Source organism: Antechinus flavipes, chromosome 2, assembly GCF_016432865.1.
Source record: "Antechinus flavipes isolate AdamAnt ecotype Samford, QLD, Australia chromosome 2, AdamAnt_v2, whole genome shotgun sequence".
Taxonomy (NCBI): domain Eukaryota; kingdom Metazoa; phylum Chordata; class Mammalia; order Dasyuromorphia; family Dasyuridae; genus Antechinus; species Antechinus flavipes.
The window spans coordinates 346,075,989-346,101,992 of NC_067399.1; positions in this window are offsets into that span (position 1 = coordinate 346,075,989).

A 26,004-nucleotide genomic window follows, 5' to 3' on the forward strand; every position below is an offset into this window, starting at 1 on the left:
TGTCCTGGATTGTTGTATTGCTGAGAATAGCTTAAGAAATTTACAGCTGGTCATCAAAAATTTTTGTTGTTACTATATACAATGGTTCTTGGTTCTGCTAGGTTTTTCTGAGAGCATCCTGCTTATCATTTCTTATAGTAGAAAACTATTCCATCATAATCATATAATCCAACTTGTTCAGACATTTCTCAATTGATGGGTGTTTTTTTAATTTAAAAATTTTTTCAATTCTTTGCCACCAAAAAAGAGCTTCTATAAATATTTTTGAATATGTAAGTCCTTTTGAGTTTTTCTTTTCTCTGTGGGATAGACATAGAAGTATATCAAAATTTATGCATGATTTTTATAGGCATAAAATGTTTCAGTATGGTTCCAAATTGTTTTCCAGAATGGTTAAATCTACTAATAATGCTTTCATATCTCAATTTCCTCATATCTTACCCCAAATTTATCACTTTCATTTTCTGTTATATTAGTCAATCTGATAGGTATGATGAGGTGGTAGCTCAGAATTGTTTTAATTTGCATTTCTCTAATCAATATTGATTTAGAATATTTTCCCATTCATTATAGATAGATAGCTTTGATCACTTCATTTTAAAACTTGCTGTTCATGATTCTGAGTGCAGTGAGCAGAACCAGAACATTGTACATAGTAATAGCACAATTGTATGATGATCAACTGTGATAGATTTAGCTCTTCTCAGAAATTCAATGATCCAAGACAACTTCCATAGACTTGAGATGGAAAATGCCAACTGCATCCAGACAAAGAATTATGGGACTGAGCATACTATTTTCATTTTTTCCCCTTTTCTTGTGGTTTTTCTCTTTTGTTCTGATTTTTCTTTCACAATATGAAATATGGAAATATTATCATACTAATATGGAAATATGTTTAATATATGTGCAACCTATGTCAAATTTCTTGCTATATTAGGAAGGAGGGAGGTAAAAGAGGGAGAAGGAAAAAGTTGGAAATCAAAATCTTACAAAGATGAATATTGAAAATTATTTTTGTATGTAAGTGAAAAATACTATTAAAGATGAAAAAAATGGTGTTTACATTCTTTGATCATTTTTCATTTGGGAATTTTCTCTTATTTTTAATGACTCATTTCTCTAGATATTTGAGAAATTGGCCCTTTATCAGAGAAAGTTATTATAATTTTTTCCACTATTAGGATTATTGCATATTTCCCCCCTTCTTTATGCATTCCCTCCTTGAATCCTGTCAATCCTCAAAAATGATTTGCTTCTGATTTTCACCTCTCTCAAACTGCTTTCTATTCTATCAGCTACCTCCTTCTTCTCTTTTTGTCTTCCCCTCCTACTTTCTTGTAGGTAAGATAGATTTCTATACAGAACTGAATCTGTATGTTATTTCGTTATTCCTTCTTTGCACCAATTTAATGAGAGCAAAGTTCATGTGCTCTCCCCTAATTTTCTCATCTTCATCTTTTTGTGACAGTAAATACATGGAAATAAAGTATGTGCCTATCATTTAGGGAATGACCAAAGAAATTGAGTCATGTAAATATAATGGAATATTATAGTTATAAGAAATGATAAATTTGATAAATATAGAGAAGTACAGACATATTTATATATCTGCTGAACAGTTGAAGTAGGTAGCCTAGAAAACAATATACTCAATGATTATAACAATGAAAGTGGAAGGAAAATTCCAATCAGAAAAGAAAAACTACAAAGGTCAAACATTATTCCAAAAATAGGAGAAGAAAGGCCCACCTCTACTCTTTGAAGAGCAGGAACTTCTTTAGTGTGAAACATTGCATATATGTTAATATGTGTTAATAATAATAATGTATTGTTTGGTTTTGTCAATTCTTTTTTCTTCATTTTTTCCTTAATAAAATATTATTTATTCTTTGAGATGATTATCTGAGAAAGCACAGATGGAGAAATACTGGGAGAAATGAGGGTGATACCTACTCAAAAACTATGAATTAAATTTTATTTTCATAAAAGAAAATGAATGTTGGAAAAATCACAAAAAAACTAAAATAATGGATTAGAGACTAGAATCCACCAATGTGTAATTTATCAGAGACATATTTGAAACAGAAAGACACACACAGAGTTAAAATGGGGGCTCTTATGCATCATCTAAAGTACAAAAGACAGGTATAGCAATCATGATCTCAGACAAAGCAAAAGCAAAATAATCTGATTAAAATAATAATCGGTACATTTTGATAAAAAAATATCATAGACAATCGAGTAATGTCAAAAATTTGTATATCAAACTTCTCTGATAATGGCCTCATTTCTCAAATAGGTAATAAACTGAGTTATAGTAAAAAAAAAATTGAGAGCCATCCCATACTATTTCATCTTTAATAGTATTTTTCACTTACATGCAAAAATAATTTTCAATATTCATCTTTGTAAGATTTTGATTTCCAACTTTTTCCTTCTCCCTCTTTTACCCTGATAAATCAAGGGATATGTATAAGCAATTTTCAGAAAAAGAAATCAAAACTATAGTCATATGAAAAATTACTTTAAATACCTATTGATTAGAGAAATGCAAATCAAAACAACTCCAAGGAACCAACTTGCACCTATTCAGAAATTACAAGTATTGGAGGGGATATGGGAAAACCAAAACATTAATGTATTGTTGGTGAAGTTGTGAATAGATCCAACCATTCTGTAGAGCAATTTGAAACAGTGCCCAAAGGAATTTAAAATTGTACATGTTCTTTAGCCCAGCAATACAATTATTAGTTCTATACTACAAAAGATGAAAAGAAAAAGGGAAGGAGTTATCTGTACAAAAATATTTATAGCATCTATTTTTGTGATGGCAAAGACTTGGAAAATTGAGATGTCCAACATTGGACCAGCAATGACTGAACAAGTTGTGGCATTTTATTATGAAGGAATACTAATATATTATAAGAAATAATAAGGAGCTTAGTTTCAGAAAAATCTGGGAATGCCTATATGACTGATGCAAAATGAACTGAGCAGAACAGAAGATCATTATACAAAATAACAGTAATAATGTAATAATGATTGACTGTGAAAGATTTAGTGACAGTTCGGAAGGACTCATTCTGAAAATTGATATCTCCATCTAGAGAGAGGACTGATAAACTCTGAGTGCAAATTGAAGTATAATTTTCTCACTTTCCTTATTTTTCATGAATTTTTGTGAGGAGGCTTGATCATGTGTTGCATGATTTTACATGTATAATGGACCTAATATTGCTTGTCTTCTGGAGAGGTAGGAGAAAAGATACAGAAAAAATCATTTGGATCCCCCAATTTTAAAAAATATTAAATATTAAAATAATTAAATTTAAAATAATATATAAATAACTTAATAATGTATAATATAAAAAATTAAAATTAAATTAAATAATTAAAAATTACATAAAATCAGATTGTTATTACCTTTGCAGAGATGGAAATTCCATAATGTGGAATGATGGATATATTTTTACACTTTTTTTCATGTATTTATGGATTTTGTTGTTATTTTTCCTTCTTTCTTTTCTTAATTTTTTTCATTATATTTATGGTGCTCTGGAAAGGGGTAAAAAGAAGTGTATAGAGATTTTGTTGATTAAAAATCTCAAAACATTTTAATAAAATTTATTTTAAATATGTATACATATATACATTTAAAACACACACACATGCACACATACACATATATACTTACTAACAAATCAACAGTGCTGGGGATGAAAAAAAAAAGTTCCTGCCTTCAAAAAGTTTTTTGTTTAATAAAAGGGACAACATTCAGGCAATATATATTATTACAGAATAAAATAAAAATAATAGAGGGAAGACACTAGAATAAAATAGAATAAAAATGGGATTTTGGTTGAGACTCAGAGAAAGGAATTGAGGAGGAAGAGCATTCCCGTTAGCAGAAAAAGCCAGAGACAATGTCCAGAACTGAGATGGAGTGTCTTGTTCATGAAACAGTGGGGAGGCCAGTATCATTAGACCAATGATTATGTTTTGGAAAGTAAAATATAAGTTGTAATTTGCCCTTTATTTTATTTTAATTTAATAGCTTTTTATTTACAAGTTATATGTATGGGTAATTTTACAACATTGACAATTGCCAAACCTTTTGTTCCAATTTTTCCCTCCTTCCCTCCACCCCCTCCCCTAGATGACAGGATGACCAGTAAATATTAGAGTATAAATTAGATACACAATAAGTATACATGACCAAACAGTTATTTTGCTGTACAAAAAGAATTGGATTAGCCTGTGAAGGAAATCCAAAATGCAGGCAGGCAAAAATATAGGGATTGGGAATTCAATGTAATAGTTCTTAGTCATCTCCCAGAGTTCTTTTGCTGGGTGTAGCTGGTTCAGTTCATTACTGCTCCATTGAAACTGATTTGGTTCATCTCATTGCTGAAGATGGCCAGGTACATCAGAATTGATCATCATATAGTATTGTTGTTAAAGTATATAAGGATCTCCTGGCCCTGCTCGTTTCACTCAGCATCAGTTAGTGTAAGTCTCTCCAGGCCTTTCTGAAATCATTCTGTTGGTCATTTCTTACTGAACAATAATATTCCATAATATTCATATACCGTAATTTATTCAGCCATTCTCCAGTTGATGGGCATCTATTCAGTTTCCAGTTTCTGGCCACTACAAAGAGGGCTGCCACAAACATTCATGCACATACAGATCCCTTTCCTTTCTTTATGATCTTTTTGGGATATAAGCCTAATAGAAACACTGCTGGATCAAAGGTTATGCAGTTTGATAACTTTTTGAGCATAGTTCCAAATTGCTCTCTATAATGGTTGGATGTATTCACAATTCCACCAACAATGTATCAGTGTCCCTGTTTTCCCACATCCCCTCCAACATTCTGCATTATCTTTCCCTGTCATTCTAGCCAGTCTGACAAGTGTATAGTGGTATATCAGAGTTGTCTTAATTTGCATTTCTCTGATTAATAGTGACTTGGAGCATCTTTTCATATGCTAGAAATAGTTTCAATTTCTTCGTCTAAGAATTGTCTGTTCATATCCTTTGACCATTTATCAATTGGAGAATTGCTTGATTTCTTATAAATTGGAGTCAATTCTCTATATATTTTGGAAATGAGTCCTTTATCAAAACCTTTGACTGTAAAAATATTTTCCCAATTTATTGCTTCCCTTCTAATCTTGTCTGCATTACTTTTGTTTGTACAAAAACTTTTCAGCTTAATATAACCAAAATTTTCTATTTTGTGAGATCTCTAGTTCTTCTTTGGTCATAAATCCCTTCCTCTTCCACAGATCTGAGAGGTAAACTATCCTGTGTTCCTCTAATTTATTTATAATCTCATTCCTTATGCCTAGATCATGAACCCATTTTGACCTTGTCTTGGTGCAGTAAGTGTGGGTTGATGCCTAGTTTCAGTCATACTAGTTTCCAATTTTTCCAGCAATTTTTGTCAACTAGTAAGTTCTTATCCCAAAAGCTGGGATCTCTGGGTTTGTCAAACACTAGATTGCTATAGTTATTGACTGTTTTGTCCTTTGAACCTAACCTATTCCACTGATCAACTAATCTATTCCTTAGCCAATACCAAATGGTTTTGGTAACTGCTGCTCTGTAATATAATTTTAAATCTGGTACAACTAAGCCACCTTCATTTGATTTTTTTCAGTAATTCCCTTGAAATTCTTGACCTTTTGTTTTCCCATATGAACTTTGTTGTTATTTTTCTAGGTCATTAAAATAGTTTTTTGGGAGTCTGATTGGTATAGCACTAAACAAATAGATTAGTTTAGGTAGTATTGTCATCTTTATTATATTTGCTCGCCCTATCCAAGAGCATTTAATATTTTTCCAGTTGGTTAGATCAGACTTAATTTGTTTGAAAAGTGTTTTGTAGTTTTGCTCATAAAGTTTCTGATTTTCCCTTGGCAGATAGATTCCCAAATATTTTATACTATCAGTAGTTACTTTAAATGGAATTTCTTTTTGTAACTCTGACTGTTGGATTTTATTAGTGATATATAAGAATGCTGATGATTTATGTGGGTTTATTTGGTATCCTGCAACTTTGCTAAAGTTGTGGATAATTTCTAATAACTTTTTAGTAGAATCTCTGGGGTTCTCTAAGTATGCCATCATATTATCAGCAAAGAGTGATAATTTGGTTTCCTCATTGCCTAGTCTAATTCCTTTAATCTCTTTCTCAACTCTTATTGCCAAAGCTAGCATTTCTAATACATATTGAATAGTAACGGTGATGGTGGGCAACCTTTTTTCACTCCTAATTTTATTGGGAATGGTTGCAGTTTCCCCCCATTACATATGATGCTTACTGATGGTTTTAAAAAGCTGCTGTTGATTATTTTAAGGAAAAGTCCATTTATTCCTATACTCTCAAGTGTTTTTAATAAGAATGGATGTTGGATTTTATCAATTGCTTTTTCTGAATCTATTGAGATGATCATATGGTTTTTGTTAATTTGGTTATTAATATGGCCAATTATACTGATAGTTTTCCTAATATTGAACCAGCCCTGCATTCTTGGCATAAATCATTATTGATCATGGTGTATTATCCTGGGGATAATTTTCTGTAGTCTTTTTGCTAATATCTTATTTAAGATTTTAGCATCAATATTCATTAGGAAGATTGGTCTATAATTTTCTTTCTCTGTTTTCAGCCTACCTGGTTTAGGTATCAGTACCATGTCTATGTCATAAGAGGAATTTGGTATGACGCCTTCATTCCCTATTTTATCAAATTATATAGCATTGGGGCCAATCGTTCTTTAAATGTTTGGTAGAATTCATATGTAAATCCATCTGGTTCTGGGGATTTTTTCTTAGGGAGTTTATTAATAGCTTGTTCTATTTCTTTTTCTGAAATGGGACTATTCAAACAATTAACTTCCTCCTCTGTTAATCTGGGAAGTCTATATTTTTGGAGGTAGTCATCCATTTCACTTAGGTTATCAAATTTATTGGCAAAACTTCTTATTATTTCTCTAATTTCCTCTTCATTGGTGGAAAGTTCTTCCTTTTCATTTTTAAGACGACTAATTTAATTTTCCTCCCTCCTTTTTCTAATCAGATTTACTAAAAGCTTATCTATTTTATTGTTTTTCATAGAACCAACTCTTAGTTTTATTGATTAGTTCAATAGTTTTTTACTTTCAATATTATTAATTTCTCCTTTTAATTTTAGAATTTCAAATTTAGTATTTGATTGAGGGTTTTTAATTTGGCCTTTTTCTAGCTTTTTTAGTTGCAAGCCCAATTCACTGATCTTCTCTTTCTGTATTTTATTCAAGTAAGCCTCTACAGATATAAAATTTCCTCTTATTACTGCTTTGGTTGCATCCCACAAATTTTGGTATGATGCTTCATCGTTGCCATTATCTTGAGTGAAATTATTAATTGTGTCTATAATTTGCTGTTTCACCCAATCATTCTTTAAGATGAGATTAGTTTCCAATTACTTTTTGGTCTATTTACCCCTAACTTTTTGTTGAACGTAGTTTTTATTGCATCATGGTCTGAAAAGAAAGCATTTACTATTTCTGCCTTCCTGCATTTAATTTTCAGATCTTTATGTCCTAATATATAGTCAATTTTTGAATAGGTTCCATGGACTGCTGAGAAGAAAGTATTTTCCTTTCTGTCTCCATTCAGTTTTCTCCAAAGATCTATCATACCTAATTTTTCTAATATTATATTTATTTCTTTAATTTCTTTCTTATTTGTTTTGTGGTTTGATTTGTCTAATTCTGAGAGTGCAAGGTTGAGATCTCCCACTATTATAGTTTTTCTGTCTATTTCTTCTTGAAACTCTTTTAACTTCCCCTTTAGGAAGTTAGATGCTATACCACTGGGTGCATATATGTTTAATATTGATATTGCTTCATTGTCTATAGTACCCTTTAGCAAGATATAGTTTCCTTCCTTATCTCTTTTGATTAGATCATTTTTTGCATTTGTTTGATCTGAGATCAGGATGGCTCCCTCTGCTTTTTTGACTTCACTTGAAGCATAATAGATTTTGCTCCATATGTATCTTACACATACTCTATATGTATCTCCCTGCTTTAAATGTGTTTCCTGTAAACAAGATATTGTAGGCTTCTGGCTTTTGATCCAGTCTGCTATCTGCCTCCTCTTTATGGGAGAGTTCATCCCATTCACATTTATGGTTAAAATGACTAATTATTTCCTGCTATCTTGTTATCCCCAGATTATGTTTTTCTTTTACCTACCCCCCCAACCCTCTTTCCCAGTTGTAAACTCATGCACCCCACTTGTATCACACCGCTCAACCTCTTTAGGATCCCTCCTTCCCCCCCTTTAAATCTCTTCCCCTTTCTTGTACCCTTTCCTTAATACTCTTTTTCTTTTCCCTTTTCCTCTCTCACTTTTTAATGAGGCAAGAGAGGATTTTCTGTAAAACAAGTATGTCAATTATTTTTACTTTGAGCCAACTCTGATGAGAGTAAGATTCACACAATGTTCCTCCCCCTCTCTGAGTTCCCTCAGATATGATGTTTCCTTTGCCTCTTCGTGAGACGTAGTTTCCCTCTTTTTATCCCCTCTTTTCCCCTTTTCTGACATTATCTCTTTTCTATTTCTACTTCCTTTTTTTATGTTATATCAGTAAAATCAAATTATACATGTAGTCTTTTTGTAGATCCACAACAGAAATGCGATTCTCAAGAATTCCTTTTACCTTTTCTGCATCTCTTGAGTCCTATGGTTGGAGATCAAATTTTTTGTTTAGTTCTGTTTTTTTCTTAGAAACACATGGAATTCATCTACTTCATTAAATGTCCATCTTCCTCCCTGGAAAAAAATGCTCAGCTTAGCTGGATAGTTTATTCTTGGCTGCATTCCAAGTTCTTTTGCCTTTCACAATATCAGATTCCAGGCCCTTTGATTCTTTAGTGTGGAAGCAGCCAGATCTTAGGTGATCCTTATTGTGGCACTTTGATATTTAATTTTTTTTTTTCTGGCTGCTTGTAATATTTTTTCCTTTATCTGATAGTTCTGAAATTTGGCCACAATATTCCTTAGAATTTTTCTTTAAGGGTCTTTTTCAGAAGGTGTTTGATGAATTCTTTCGATGCCTATTTTATCTTCTGCTTCTATTACCTCTGGACAGTTCTCTTTGATGATTTCCTGAAGAATAGTATCTAGGCTTTTTTTTTTTTAATAATTTTCGGAAAGTGCAATAATCCTCAGATTATCTCTCCTAGATCTATTTTCCAGGTCTGTCATTTTTCCAAGTAGATATTTCATACTTTTTTCCAATTTTTCATTTTTTTGGTTTTGCTTGACTGATTCTTGCTGTCTTAATGAATCATTAGTTTATATTTGTTCAGTTCTGATTTTTAATAAATTATTTTCTTCATTAGCTTTTTTTACTTCTTTCTGTATATATCTAATTGAGTTTTTAAATGAGTTGTTTTGCTCTATGGAATTTTTTTCCATTTCACTATTTTTTTTAGTGAATTATTTTTTTTTTCAATTCACAGATCCTACTTTCTTGCAAGTTCTTCATCTTTTCCAATCCACAAATCTTACTTTCTTGTTCACAAATCTTACTTTCTTGTTCACAAATCTTACTTTCCAGAGATTTTTTTTTACCTTTTCCAATTCATATTTCAAAGCTTCTCTTTCCTTTCCCCATTTTTCTTCTAATTCTCTTTTGAGACTTTTAATGCTCTCTTCTATGAGAGTGTTATGTAAAAGGGGACAGATATCATTTCCCTTTGGGGTATTATCTGGTGACTGTTTGCTATTAGTCTCTTTGGGGTTGCAGACCTGCTCTTTTTCTGTATAGAAACTATCGATTGTCCTTTTCCTTTTTTTATTCATTTTTTAATGCCCGTAAATCAGCTTCCAGAGTGTTCTGAGTGAACGCTTCTCCTTCCCCCAACTGGAGGTGATTTAGAATGGATGATTTAGCCCAGTGGAGAACCGCTGTGTTGTTTAGCAACTGCCCTAAGGCTAGAGACTGAGAGGTGAAATTGTCACTGCCCCAGGCCAGAGCCCCTTCTGGGGCTGTGGGTATTAGCAGCTGACCAGGAACAACCCATCTGGGACTGGAAGTCTCTGCCTGGAAGCAAATAGCCCTGTGAAACCTTTATTGCTCCAAGCTGAGCCTCACACTGTGCAGATTAGAGGCTGCCCTGGGCTGTGCCCCCCTGCCATGCAGGTTCGCAACTGCCCCAAGGAAAAGCTGCGGGCTTGTGCTGTGATCTGTGCTCTTACTTCTGGTTTGGGATTTCATTTGGTCTGCCTCCAGTTTTCCCCCTGCCCACGCTGATCTTCTCCCAAGCCCCTCAGAACAAACCTTTTCTGGCAAGGTTTCAGATAATCTTTGGCTGGTGAGTTGTTGTACTTCTAATCTTTATGAGTTATAGAAGTCAAGCCCTATTTTTGAGACTGGATATAATATTGATAGTGAGGGTAAGAGAGGAGCTTAGAAAGTCAGCTGTGCCTTCTCTGTCATCTTAGCTCCGCACCCCTTGCCCTTTGTTTTGGAAGGGAAAGTGATGCCATGATTTGCAAACGAATTGGATTTAAATAAGAGAGAACTGTGCAAAGTCACCAGCCTCATTTTTCTCCTCTAGAGCCATCTGAGTCAAGTGGTAATACACAGAGATGATTGGAGGTGGCCCTGAATGGGAAATCTTAGTCTTTATAAGTGAAGGTCTTTCCCAGGTCTCACTTTGACTGAGGAAATGCCCATTCAGGGACTAATACAAGATAAGAATGAGACAAAGAATGACTTCTTTTATCTATTCAAAAAAAATCAGTTTGGAAGAGCCTTCAGGGCTTCTATTCACAACAGAAACAATTGCTATTTACACTCTCTCTGTGCCATCAGGGAGGACCAAACAAGGCAAAAGAACTTGGAATGCAGCCAAGAATAAACTACCCAGCTAAGCTGACCATTTTCTTCCAGGGAAGAAGATGGACATTTAATGAAACAGATGAATTCCATTTGTTTCTAAGGAAAAAAAAACAGAACTAAACAAAAAATTTAATCTCCAACCATAGGACTCAAGAGAAGCAGAAAAAGGTAAAAAGAACTCTTGAGAACTGTATTTCTGTTATGAATATACATAAAGAGTACATGTATAATTTGATTTTACTGATATAACATAAAAAGGGAAGTAGAAATGGAAAGGGGATAATGTCAGAAAAAGGGAAAAGGGGAGATAAAAAAGAAGGAAACTACATTCCACGAAGAGGCAAAGGAAACCTATCATAGCTGAGGAAATTTAGAGAGGGGGAGGAACATTGTGTGAATCTTACTCTCATCAGAGTTGGCTCAAAGAGAAAATAATTGACATATTTGGTTTATAGAGAAACTTCTCTCACTTCATTAAAAAGTGGGAGAGGAAAAGGGAAAAGGAAAAGAGTAATAAGGGAAGAGTACAAGAAAGGGGAAGGATTCAAAGGGAATGGGAGGGATCCTAAAGAGGAAGAGCTGCATGAGGCAAGTGGTGCCCATAAGTTTAATACTGGGAAAGGGTGTAAGGGAGGGCAAGAAAAAGAAAAACATCATCTGGGGATAATAAGATGGCAGTAAATACAGAATTAGTAATTTTAACCATAAATGTGAATGGGATAAACTCTCCCATAAAGTGAAGGTGGATAGCAGACTGGATCAAAAGTCAGAACCCTACAATATCTTGTTTACAAGAAACACATTTAAAGCAGGGAGATACATACAGGGTAAAGGTATAAGGCTGGAGCAAAATCTATTATGCTTCAGGTGAAGTAAAAAAAACAGGGGTAGCCATCCTGATCTCAGATAAAACAAAAGCAAAAATTAACCTAATTAAAAGAGATAAGGAAGGAAAGTATATCTTGCTAAAGGGTACTATAGACAATGAAGCAATATCAATACTCATATATGCACCCAGTGGAATAGCATCTAACTTCCCAAAGGAGAAGTTAAGAGAGTTTCAAGAAGAAATAGATAGTAAAACTATAATAGTGGGAGATCTCAACCTCAGACTTAGATAAATCAAGCCACAAAATAAATAAGAAAGAAGTTAAAGAGGTAAATAGAATATTAGAAAAATTTGATATGATAGAATTTTGGAGAAAACTGAATGGTGACAGAAAGAGGTATACTTTCTTCTCAGCAGTTCATGGAACCTATACAAAAAGTTACCATATATTAGGACATAAAGACCTGAAAATTAAATGCAGGAAGGCAGAAATAATAAATGTTTTCTTTTTAGATCATGATGCAATAAAACTTACATTCAACAAAAAGTTAGGAGTAAATAGACCAAAAATTAATTGGAAACTAAATAATCTCATCTTGAAGAATTAGAATAGTTAATAAGGAAACCAAATTATCACTTGTTGCTGATGATATGATGGTATACTTAGAAAGCACCAGAGATTCTACTAAAAAGCTATTAGAAATAATCCACACCTTTAGCAAAGTTGCAGGATACAAAATAAACGCACATAAGTCATTATCATTCTTATATATCATTAAAACAAAATCCAACAGTTAGAGTTACAAAGAGAAATTCCATTTAAAGTAACTACTGATAGTATAAAATATTTGGGAATCTGTCTCCCAAGGGAAAATCAGGAACTATATCAGCAAAACTACAAAATACTTTCCACACAAATAAAGTCAGTTCTAACCAATTGGAAAAATATTAAATGCTCTTGGATAGGGCAAGCAAATATAATAAAGATGACAATACTACCTAAACTAATCTTTTTATTTAGCGTTATGCCAATCAGATTCCCAAAAAAACTATTTTAATGACCTAGAAAAAATAACAACAAAATTCATATGGAAAAACAAAAAGTCAAGAATTTCAAGGAAACTAATGAAAAAAAATCAAATGAATGTGGTCTAGTTGTATCAGATCTAAAATTATGTTATAAAGCAGCGGTTATCAAAACCATCTGGTATTGGTTTAGAAATAGATTAGTTGATCAGTGGAATAGATTAGGTTCAAAGGACAAAATAGTCAATAACTTTAATAATCTAGTATTTGACAAACCCAATGACCCCAGTTTTGGGGATAAAACTCACTGACAAAAACTGCTAGAAAAATTGGAAATTAGTATGGCAGAAACTAGGCATTGACCCACACTTAATACCATACACCAAGATAAAGGTCAAAATAGGTTCATGACCTAGGCATAAAGAATGAGATTATAAATAAATTAGAAGAACATAGGATAGTTTGCCTCTCAGACCTGTGGAAGAGGAAGGGATTTATGACTAAAGAAGAACTAGAGATCATTACTGATCACACAATAGAAATTTTTGATTATATCAAATTGAAAAGTTTTTATACAAACAAAACTAATGCAGACAAGATTAGAAGGGAAGCGATAAACTGGGAAAACATTTTTACAGTTAAAGGTTCTGATAAAGACTTCATTTCCAAAATATATAGAGAATCGACTCTAATTTATAAGAAATTAAGTCATTCTCCAATTGATAAATGGTCAAAGCTTATGAATAGACAATTCTCAGACAAAGAAATTGAAACTATTTCTAGCCATATTAAAGATGCTCCAAGTTATTATTAATCAGAGAAATGCAAATTAAGACAACTCTGAGCTATCACTATACACCTGTCAGATTGGCTAGAATGAGAGGGAAAGATAATGCAGAATGCTGGAGGGGATGTGGGAAAACTGGGACACTGATACATTGTTGGTGGAATTGTGAATACATCTAGCCATTCTGGAGAGCAATTTGGAACTATGCTCAAAAAGTTTTCAAACTGTGAATACCCTTTGATCCAGCAGTGTTACTTATATCCCAAAGAGATCTTAAAGAATGGAAAGGGACCTGTATGTGCAAGAATGTTTGTGGCAAACTTCTTTGTAGTGGCCAGAAACTGGAAACTGAGTGGATGCCCATCAACTGAAGAATAGCTGAATAAATTGTGGTATATGAATATTATGGAATATTATTGTTCTCTAAGACATGACCAGCAAGATGATTTCAGAAAGGCCTGGAGAGACTTGCATGAACTGATGCTGAGTGAAATGAGCAGGACCAGGAGACCATTATACACTTCAACAACAATACTATATGATGATCAATTCTGATGGACGTAGCCCTCTTCAACAATGAGATGAATGAAATCAGTTCCAATAGAACAGTAATAAATTGAACTAGCTACACCCAGTGAAAGAACTCTGGGAGATGAGTATGAACCAATACATAAAATTCCAATCCCTCTATTTTTGTCTGCCTGCATTTTTTATTTCCTTCACAGGCTAATTGTACACTATTTCAAAGTTCAATTCTTTTTGTACAGCAAAATAATTATGGATATGTATGCATATATTGTATTTAACTTATACTTAAACATTTAACATGCTTTGGTCAACCTGCCATCTGGGAGAGAGGGTAGGGGGAAGGAGGGGAAAAGTTGGAACAAAAGGTTTTGCTATTGTCAATACTGAAAAATCACCCATATATCTTGTAAATAAAAAGGTATAATAAAAAAAGAATCCTCTTGGGCTTAAAAAAATAAAACTTTAGAAAGCAAAAAAAGAAAGAAGACAGCATAATTAGAAGATGGACATAAGAAAGAAACTTCTAGGCACATGGGAGAGCCTGCGAAATTTTGAAATTTTGAGAAACAGCAAGGATTCCAGTGGAGGTATGCTCCTTTTAATGTAGCTCAAAATTATATTATCTTTTTCTTGTTTTTTTTTTTTTTTTTTTTTTTTGGCTGCCTTATCACATTGTTGATTTATATTGAGTTTGCAATGCACTATACTCCCAGAACTTTTTCAGGAAAAAAATTTAAAAAATACTATGCTTTCTTCATCTTAAATTTATTAAATTCGTTATTTTTGCTCAGGTACAACAATTTAGACAACTAGATGGAGTAGTGGATAGAGCATGGAATGTGGAATCAAAAAGTTCTGATTTAAAATCTGGCCTCTGACACTAGATGAGATCCTGAGCAAGTCATTAATCCTCTGTTTCAGTTTTATCCTCTGTAAAATGGGGTGATAATAATGGCATCTAATTCACAGGGTTGTTTTGAGGAACAGATGAGTTAACATATGTAAAGTTGTTTGCAAATCCTAAAGAACTATATTCATATAATTATTATTATTACCATTTATTTCATTTCAATTTTATCTTACTAGATGGAATTCAATGTTAATCTGGTTAATATCCTTTTGGGATATAATTCTGTCATTCATTGTATTAGCTATTCCTATAGTTTTGAGTCATCAGCAAATTTTATGACACCATTGATAAAAATGTTAGTATGTACAGGATCAAGTGGAATGCGCTAGAGACCACTGGATATAGCAAGATTAAATCACATACATTAACTTTTTGAACTTAGCCATTTATCCAGAATGTTAGTCAAAGATCAAAGACTATTGTGTTTTTGTCTTTATATCTTCTTTTGTTTAGTATACCACAAAGTAGGTACTCAAAAAAGTAATACTGATTGATTGAATTTTCCTATACTGTAGTCCATCTAAGTCTCTGATTAGTTTTTTCTCTTTAAGTTTAATTTTCTTCAAACAGGTATCTGTGAATATTTTGTTGAAGGAAAGTAGATTTCCTAGAGTAGAAGATGGGATTTCATTCGGAATTTGAAAAAAGTCAGGAGATAGAGATGAGGAGGAAGAGACTTTCAGGTATAGGAGAGAACTTTTGTTAAAATATATGGAATCAGGACATGTAGTTTAGAAAATCTTAAGATTTAATGATTCTTATGTGTAGTTAGGTTCATAGGTGAGTAAATAGAAGGGATTCTAGAGCTAACTATCTGTGACAGAAAAATAAACCTCCAAAAGTAAAAGAAAAAAAAAAAGATGATTCTTTGGTTGGTTCAGATTGTACACCTCAGAATAATTTAAACTTTCAACAATGATTTTGGACTTTTTTATTAGGAAAAAAAACAATAATTAGATATTGTTCATTGTGAATGTTAGATTTGTATAGACAAAGTATTCATGAAGTGCAATTATTGCAGTGTTGTTATATTAGTATGAATGTTAATAGCATGTTTGTTTTTGAGATGGGTTATGCATTCTGATAAATGTCTGCTTTAATCTCGTCATCTGTGTATCACTTGTCTAAGTACTCTCATTTAAGATGCCATATCCCTTCTTGTAGCAATAAAGGGGTAAAGCAACATTAATATTAAATAATTAGAAAAACAAAAGGGGAATGATTAAACATATTTACATAATTGAAATAACACTGTGTCACAGTGGGAAATCGGGACAATGTTGTCTCCTTTCAAAGTAATTCATAATTCAGATTTTTAATTATGGCATATTCATTCATTTAAAGATGATTCTGGATGAGAGGGCCACTAATGAAATACAATCATTAGCATCTAAACAAAGTAATTTACAAAGTCTCCTTTAGGGGAAAAGATTTCTAGAACATCATCAATCACACAAGATATGCAAAAACAAGCAATTAAACCACACACAAGAAGTACAACAGCCTTATATATCAGTAATGTACACATGAAAACATAACTGATTACAATGATTAGACTAGGGTAGTGTGGCTAATTTGTATTTTATGTAGTGATTCTGTGAAAGAATGCACCCGGACAGACACGTTACATACAAGAGGAACTTCATTTTATTAATATTCACTCAAAATACTTTTTAAAAAGCCCTAGATTTTGGGTGATTGCCTAGGCATTGATTAAAGATGGAAATTTAGGGCACTGTCTTTTTAAACTGGCATTTTTCTTGAGTTTCTTTTTGCCTGCTCTTTGATTCTATAAATGGGCAAAATGTGGGATTAGGAAGATATTTTATAGGAGGCAGTTGTTGCATTAGAGTCTTATTGTTCCAATCCTGCTTTGGGTTTCCAATAACAGAGTGCTTGCAGAACTCAATGGGTCAGTGACTTACTTGTACTTCTTTCATATATGCAATTAACAATTCATTTAGCATGCCACAAGACTAAATGGGTAGGATAAATTAAATGCCTGTATAGAGTGTCTTGTTAAATGGACTCATAGAGGGACTAGTTTCATACATTTCTCCTTCAAGATGAATTATAATCCTGTTGTAAACCTATTAAATTTTTCTTGGTTGATTTTTTTTCAAGATAGGAGGAGAGGTGATATGGAGAAAGAAATAGAAATAGGAATAAGTTGGGGGGAAAGCCTCTAAGAAGGCTGGCACCCTTGCATAAATTGAGCTGCCTTTAATAACCAGTGGTTTTCAGAAGTCAAAATATTCACTCTTGGGCACTCAAAAGATAAAAATGCTGGTTGATTTTCAGCATTGCTCCTTCATTTGACTTTACAATTTATAACAGTGAACATTAATATAAGAAAAGTTTGGTTGAGGAGGAGTTTAAAATTAGAGCATCTCTTCTCAATAACCTGACCCAGTGTGAACTGAGAAGCAATTTGTCACCAGATTTTCATTTTGTTTCTGTTATTTCTCCTTGTAAATGAAGCATGGTGATTTATTGTAGCATTTTACAGAATCAAGAACATGATGTATAAAACACATACCAAAAAAAGCTTTTCTTCACATTCATTAACACCTAGCACATAGAGGCAGTTTACTTTTCACTCTAATGAAGGAGGGGAGATCTTAAATCTAAAGCTTTCCATCATATGAAGAAGTCCTCTTTAGTCCATTAGACAGGAGCAGAATTGGATTGAAGAAAGGTCATTGACAAAAAAAAAAGAAAGAAACCCAAACTCCCAACAACTAAAGAACGGCAATATGAGAAAATAGAAAATGGATAAAAGAAGAGACTTTTTAAAAGCTCAAAGAAAAAAGTACATTTTTGGCATCAATGATCAACCCTTCTTGCCTCTCTGTGTATTTTCAGTTTTTAGTTTAGAAAAGAATATCTAGCTTTTTTATTTAGCTGGGGATTGCTTTAATGTTTGACCAATTCTCATTTCTTCACTCTTGATCTGACCTTGCAAAAGACATTAAATAAGTTCATTTTAAGAGCACATTGTCTATGATCTATAAAACAAGTTTTAAAATTTTTTTTTCCTTTAAAAGAAATTGCAGTATGTAAGATATTATTGCATTCTGATTGTTTAACTGACAGCTCTTTTCCTGGGTTGTATATACTATCTTATCTCTTCTGATTGGTTCTGATTAATGGCTTGGTTGTGTATAGTCTGTTGAATGGCACCTCAGAAGGAACCTATTAACAAATTAGTTTATAGTACAAATTCCAAGAGAGGCTAGGAACACTCTTTGAGGTAGATCCTGGTGTGCTCCTGTGAATATACAAAGTTGTATACATTTTTGTATGTATAATAGACCTCAATGTTTATTATGATAATTTGAATATATATCCAAATCAGAAGAAAACTTCCACTATTTCAGCTAACTAATAAATTCCTATGTTTGTAAAATCATAATAAGTTTCAGTTAGACTGTGATGGAGTGATTTTAATCTAAAGGGAAGTTGTAATCTATTCTCAAAATGTACTCTTCTGGTTTTAATGCTTCAAATTCAATTTTTTTCCATGAGCCATATTTGTTCATGATAGCATGAACTGAAATACTGCCAAAAGGCCCAATATATTATGATTGTGAATTAGTGAAAATATTTTATGATAATTTAATAAGCTGTTAATATTACTATCTCTGATACAATGACTTATTACCTCCTTTATTTAGCATTCTTCTCTTTAGCATTTACAGTCCTTTGTAAACCATTGCTTATATATATTCTCTAAGATTTGGTTAGCATTGAGCAATTCTAGTTAGTTATAGCTTGTTATGTTTCTCTTAAATATTTCTTCACTTTATGCTTAGTGCAGTGACAAACTGAGCCTGAAATATGACCTAGTGAGTTTTCAAAGGAAAGGTCATACTACAATAATTCTTATGGATAAATCACCGAACAAAAATGCTAGTTATAAGGCATTCTCTAATATAGTCTCTTTATTCTACAGATGAGAAAACTGAGGTCTAGAGAAGTAAAATTATTTTTACATATCCATCAAGAGGTACAATTCCAAGGTGACAGCTAAATGATTTTGTTATTATCTCCCTGGTGCACATGTACAAATCTCACTGGTGTATATGTGTGAATCTCCTATAATGTCAAAATGCATGAATGACTCCAAGTCAGGGAAGGTGAAGGAGTTCAAATCTATTTAGTTGTATTTAGTTGTTTAGTTGTTTTAGTCAAATCTAGTTTAGTTAGTTTAGTTAGTTATAATATCAACTCTGAAGATGAATAATGACTTAGAATTAATCTCAAACAGCAAAGATATCTCAAATTTAATAGTCCCCAGAGTTCTCTTTATTATGGTAGTTCTCTATCTAACAGGAAGCTTTTCTCGTGATTACTATGGCTCTAACATAGTATGCTACAGGCCACAGCCACAATTGAAATTTAAGGCTATCTGCATTCTTCTCCATTTCATGATGCAGTTCTTTTTTTTTTTTTTTTAATAAATTTTTTTATTTAATAATTACATTATATTTACACTCATTTCTGTTCCGATTTTTTTTTTCCCCTCCCTCCCTCCACCCCCTCCCCTAGATGGCAAGCAGTCCTTTATATGTTGGATATGTTGCAGTATATCCTAGATACAATATATGTTTGCAGAACCGAACAGTCATGATGCAGTTCTTAAATCTCTAAAGAAAAAGAGAAAACCAATATAGGAAAAAAGCAGATTTGTCATCTAGTATACAAAAGTCTTACTAACTACTTTGATCCAGGCCTTGGGGTACAATAAAAATTTGAGAGCTATAGACCAATTTCCCTAATGAATATTAATGCAAAAATTTAAATAAAATACTAGCAAGGAGATTACAGCAATATATGAAAAAGATCAGGTGGGACTATAGCAATAATAAAACCAACAAAATCATATGATTATTTCTTTTTTTTTAATTGAAGCATTTTCTTTTCTTTTCTTTTTATTTTATCATATGCAAGGAAAATTTTTCACCACTGACCCTTATAAAACCTTGTGTTCCAATTTCTTTCCCTTACACCCTAGCCCCTTCCCTAGATGACAAGTAATCCAATATATGTTAAACATGGTAAAATGTATGTAAATTCAATATAGGCATACATATTTATACAATTATCTTGTTGCACAAAAAAAAATCAGATCAAAAAGGGCAAAAAAGAGAAAGAAAATAAAATGCAAGCAAATAACAACAAAAGAACTGAAAATGCTATTTTGTTATCCACACTCAGTTCCCACAGTTGTCTCTCTGGGTGTAAATGGCTCTCATCATTATATGATCATTGTAATTGGCCTGAATCATCTCATTGTTGAGAAAAGCCATGTCCCTCAGAATTGATCATCTTGCTGTTGCCATGAACAATGATCTCCTGGTTCTGCTCATTTCATGTAACATCAGTTCGTGTAAGTCTCTCCAGGCCTCTCTGAAATCATCCAGTTAATCGTTTCTTAAAGAACAATAATATTCTACAATATTCATATGCCATAACTTATTCAGCCATTTTCCAACTGATAAACATCCACTCAGTTTCTAGCTTCTTTCCAATACAAAGAGGACTGCCACAAATAGTTTTGCACTTGTAGGTCTCTTTCCCTACTTTAAGATCTCTTTGGAATACAAAAACTGTTGGATCAAAGGGTATGCAGAGTTTGATAACCCTTTGAGTATAGTTCCAAATTGCTTTCCAGAATGGTTAGATCAGTTCCACCAACAATACGTAAATGTCCCAGTTTTCCCATATCCCCTTCAACATTTGTCATTATCTTTTCCTGTCATCTTGGCCAATCTGAGAGATATATAGTAATAATTCAGAGTTGTCTTAATTTGCATTTCTCTGATCAATATTAAGATCATCATTTCATATGACTCCAAAGGGTTTCAATTTCTTCATCTGAAAATTGTCTGTTCATATCCTTTGATCATTTATCAATTGTAGAATGGTTTGAATTCTTATAAATGAGTCAATTCTCTATTTATTTTAGAAATGAGGCCTTTTCTGTAAGGGCCAGAAACTAGAAACTGAGAAAGAACTCTGGCAGATGACTAAGAATCATTATGTAGAATTCCTAATCCCTCTATTTTTGTCTGCCTGAATTTTTGATTTCCTTTATAGGCTAATTGTATATTATTTCAGAGTCTGATTCTTTTTGTACAGCAAAATAACTGTTTGGACATGTATACTTATTTTGTATTTAATTTACACGTTAACATATTTAACATGTATTGGTCAACCTGCCATCTGGGGGAAGGGGTGGGAGGAAGGAGGGGAAAAATTGGAACAAGAGGTTTGGCAATTGTCCATGCTATAAAATTGCCCATGCATATAACTTCTAAATAAAAAGCTATTAAAAAAAAAAAAAGAAATGAGGCCTTTATCAGGACCCTTGAATGTAAAAATGGTTTCCCAATTTATTGATTCCCTTCCAATTTTGTCTGCATTTATTTTACTTGTACAAAATCTTTTAAACTTAATATTGTCAAAATTATCTATTTTGTGTTCAATAATGAACTCCAATTCTTTTGTCACAAATTCCTTCCTTCTCCACAAATCTGTAAACTGTCATACATTCTTCTAATTTGCTTATAATATCAATTCTTTATGTCTAAATCATGAACCATTTTAACCTGATCTTATTATACAGTGTTAGGTGGGGATCAATGCCTAGATTCTGCCATACTAATTTGCAATTTTCCAAGCAATTTTTATCAAATACCGAGTTCTTATCTCCAAAGCTGGCATCTTTGGCTTTGTCAAACGCTGGATAAGTATAGTTCTTGACTATTTTGTCCTGTAAAGTTAATCTATTTCACTGATCTCTTTCTTAGCCAGTACCAAATAGTTTTGATGACCACTGCTTTATAATATAGTTTTAGGTCTGGCACAGCTAGTCCATCTTCCCTGGCATTTTTTTCCCATTAATTCCTTGAAATTCTTGATCTTTTGTTCTTCCAGATGAACTTTACATTATTTTTTTCTAGATGTGTAAAATAATTTCTTAGGAGTTTGACTGGCATGGGCTTAAATAAGTAGATTAGTTAGTATTGCCATTTAAATTATATTTGCTTGGCCTTGCCATGACCACTTGATATTTTTCCAATTCATTGGATCTGACTTTATTTGCATGGAAAGTATTTTGTAGCTGTGTTTATATAGTTCCTGACTTTCACTTGGCAGATTGACTCCCAAATATTTATATTACTGACAGTTGTTTTAAATGAATTTCTTTTTGTATCTCTTGCTGCTGTTGGTAATATGTGATGACCACATATTTAAAATCAGCCGGAGTCAGGAATTCAGGTTAATGGGAAAATCTTCAATCTTTATTCTCAGTAGAGGTGAAGAAGGATTGAGATAGCAATATGGGCAGCTGTGACAGGAAGTCAGCTAGCAGAGGGGGATCGGAAGTGAAGGGCAGTCATGATAGCAATGCAAGCAGCTGTGACAAGACGCCAGCCAGCAGTCTCTCTTTCTGCTTCCTTTTCCACTCCCTTGCCTCCACCCACCAAAATCATCATTTCCTATACAACACATCAGGACTTGCACAAAGAGTGGGTGGGGGCCATTTCTTCTCCAAGCATGTATATTAATAGAGTATGGTCCAATTACTATTTAACCTCACGTGCCTGGGACCTCAGTGTATCAACTCAAGCCTCAGCCCATTACAGTAATATACAAAAAATGCTGATGATTTCTATAGATTTATTTTGTATCGTACAACTAAAATTATGAATTATTTCTAGTAGTTTTTTTTAGTTGATTCTCTAAGATTCTCTAAATATACCATCATATTATCTGCAAAGAGTGATAATTTGGTTTCCTCATTACCTACTTTAATTCTTTAATCTCTTTTTTTTCTTTTATTTGCCAAACCTAACATTTCTAATACAATATGGAATAGTAATAGTGATAGTGCGCAATCTTGTTTCACCCATGATCTTACTGGGGATTGTTCTAGTTTATCCCCATTACATATGATGCTTGCTGATTTTTTTTTTTTTTTTTTAGTTTTATAATAACTTTTTATTGACAGAACCCATGCCAGGGTAATTTTTTTTACAACATCATCCAATTTTCTCCCTCTCTCCCTCTACCCTCTCCCCTAGATGGCAAGCAGTCCTATATATGTTAAATATGTTGCAGTATATCCTAGAAACAATATACGTATGTAGAACCGAACAGTTCTCTTGTTGAACATGGAGAATTGGATTCAGAAGGTAAAAATAACCCGGGAACAAAAACAAAAATGCAAATAGTTCACATTCATTTCCCAGTGTTCTTTCTTTGGGTGTAGCCGCTTCTGTCCATCATTTATCAATTGAAACAGTTAGGTCTCTTTGTCAAAGAAATCCATTTCCATTAGAATACATCTTCATATAGTATTGTTGTTGAAGTATATAATGATCTCCTGGTTCTGCTCATTTCACCTAGCATCTGTTCATGTAAGTCTCTCCAAGCCTCTCTGAATTCATCCTGCTGGTCATTTCTTACAGAACAATAATATTCCATAACATTCATATAGCACAATTTACCCAACCATTCTCCAATTGATGGGCATTCATTCCATCTCCAGTTTCTAGCCACTACAAACAGGGCTGCCACAAACATTTTGGCACATACAGGTCCCTTTCCCTTCTTTAGTATCTCTTTGGGATATAAGCCCAGAAGTAACACTGCTGGATCAAAGGGTATGCACAGTTTGATAATTTTTGGGGCATAATTCCAGATTGCTCTCCAGAATGGTTGGATTTGTTCACAACTCCACCAACAATGCATCAGTGTCCCAGTTTTCCTGCATCCCCTCCAACATTCATCATTATTTTTTCCTGTCATCTTAGCCAGTCTGACAGGTGTGTAGTGGTATCTCAGAGTTGTCTTAATTTGCATTTCTCTGATCAATGGTGATTTGTAACACTCTTTCATATGAGTGGTAATAGTTTCAATTTCATCATCTGAAAATTGTCTGTTCATATCCTTTGACCATTTATCAATTGGAGAATAGCTTGATTTCTTATAAATTCAAGTCAATTCTCTATATATTTTGTAAATGAGGCCTTTATCAGAACCTTTAACTGTGAAGATGTTTTCCCAGTTTGTTGCTTCCCTTCTAATCTTGTTTGCATTAGTTTTGTTTGTACAAAGGCTTTTTAATTTGATATAATCAAAATTTTCTATTTTGTGATCAGTAATGGTCTCTAGTTCATCTTTGGTCACAAATTTCTTTCTCTCCACAAGTCTGAGAGATAAACTATCCTATGTTCCTCTAATTTATTTATTATCCCGTTCTTTATGCCTAAATCATGGACCCATTTTGATCTTAACTTGGTATATGGTGTTAAGTGTGGGTCCATCCCTAATTTCTGCCATAGCAATTTCCAGTTATCCCAGCAGTTTTTATCAAATAATGAATTCTTATCCCAAAAGTTGGCATCTTTGGGTTTGTCAAATACTAAATTGCTATAGTTGACTATTCTGTCTTGTAAACCTAACCTAGTCCACTGATCAATTAATCTATTTCTTAGCCAATACCAAATGGTTTTGGTGACTGCTGCTTTATAATATAGTTTTAGATCAGGTATAGCTGGGCCACCTTTATTTGATTTTTTTTTCATTAATTCCCTTGAGATTCTCAACCTTTTATTGTTCCATATGAATTTTGTTGTTATTTTTTCTAGATCATTAAAATATTTTCTTGGAAGTTTGAGGTATAGCACTAAATAAATAGATTAGTTTAGGGAGTATTGTCATCTTTATTATATTCGCTAGGCCTATCCAAGAGCACTTAATATTTTTCCAATTATTTAAGTCTGACTTTATTTGTGTGGAAAGTTTTTTGTAATTTTGCTCATATAATTCCTGGCTTTCCTTGGGTAGATAGATTCCCAAATATTTTATGCTGTTAACAATTATTTTGAACAGAATTTCTCTTTGTATCTCTTGCTGTTGGATTTTGTTGGTGATGTATAAAAATGCTGAGGATTTATGGGGATTTATTTTATATTCTGTTACTTTGCTAAAGTTATGAATTATTAGCTTTTTAGTAGAATCTCTGGTGTTCTCTAGGTATACCATCATATCATCTGCAAAGAGTGATAGTTGGTTTCCTCATTGCCTACTCTAATTCCTTTAATTTCTTTCTTGACTCTTATTGCAGAGGCTAGTGTTTCTAAAACAATATTGAATAATAATGGTGATAGTGGGCAACCTTGCTTCACTCCAGATCTTACTGGGAAAGGTTCCAGTTTTTCCCCATTGCATATGATGCTTACTGACGGTTTTAAATATATGCTCCTGACTATTTTAAGGAAAAGTCCATTTATTCCTATACTCTCAAGTGTTTTTATTAAGAATGGCTGTTGGATTTTATCAAATGCTTTTTCTACATTTATTGAGATGATCATATGGTTTTTCTTTGTTTGGTTATTGATATAGTCAATTATGCTAATAGTTTTCCTAATATTGAACCAGCCCTGCATTCCTGGTATAAATCCTACTTGGTCATAGTGTATTATGCTGGGAATGATTTTCTGTAATCTTTTGCTAATATTTTATTTAAGATTTTAGCATCAATATTCATTAGGGAGATTGGTCTATAATTTTCTCTCTCTGTTTTCAGCCTACCTGGTTTAGGTATCAGTACCATATCTGTCATAAAAGGAGTTTGGTAGAACTCCTTCAATCCCTATTTTTTCAAATAGTTTATATAGCATTGGAGTTAATTGTTCTTTAAATGTTTGGTAGAATTCACATGTAAATCCATCTGGTCCTGGGGATTTTTTCTTAGGGAGTTGGTTAATAGCTTGATCTATTTCTTTTTCTAAAATGGGATTGTTTAGGATATTTACTTCTTCCTCTGTTAATCTGGGCAAGCTATGCTTTTGAAGGTATTCTTCCATTTCATTTAAGTTGTTGAATTTATTGGCATAAAGTTGGGCAAAGTAACTCTTAATTATTGCTCTAATTTCCTCTTCGTTAGTGGCAAGTTCTCCCTTTTCATTTTTAAGACTAACAATTTGATTTTCCTCTTT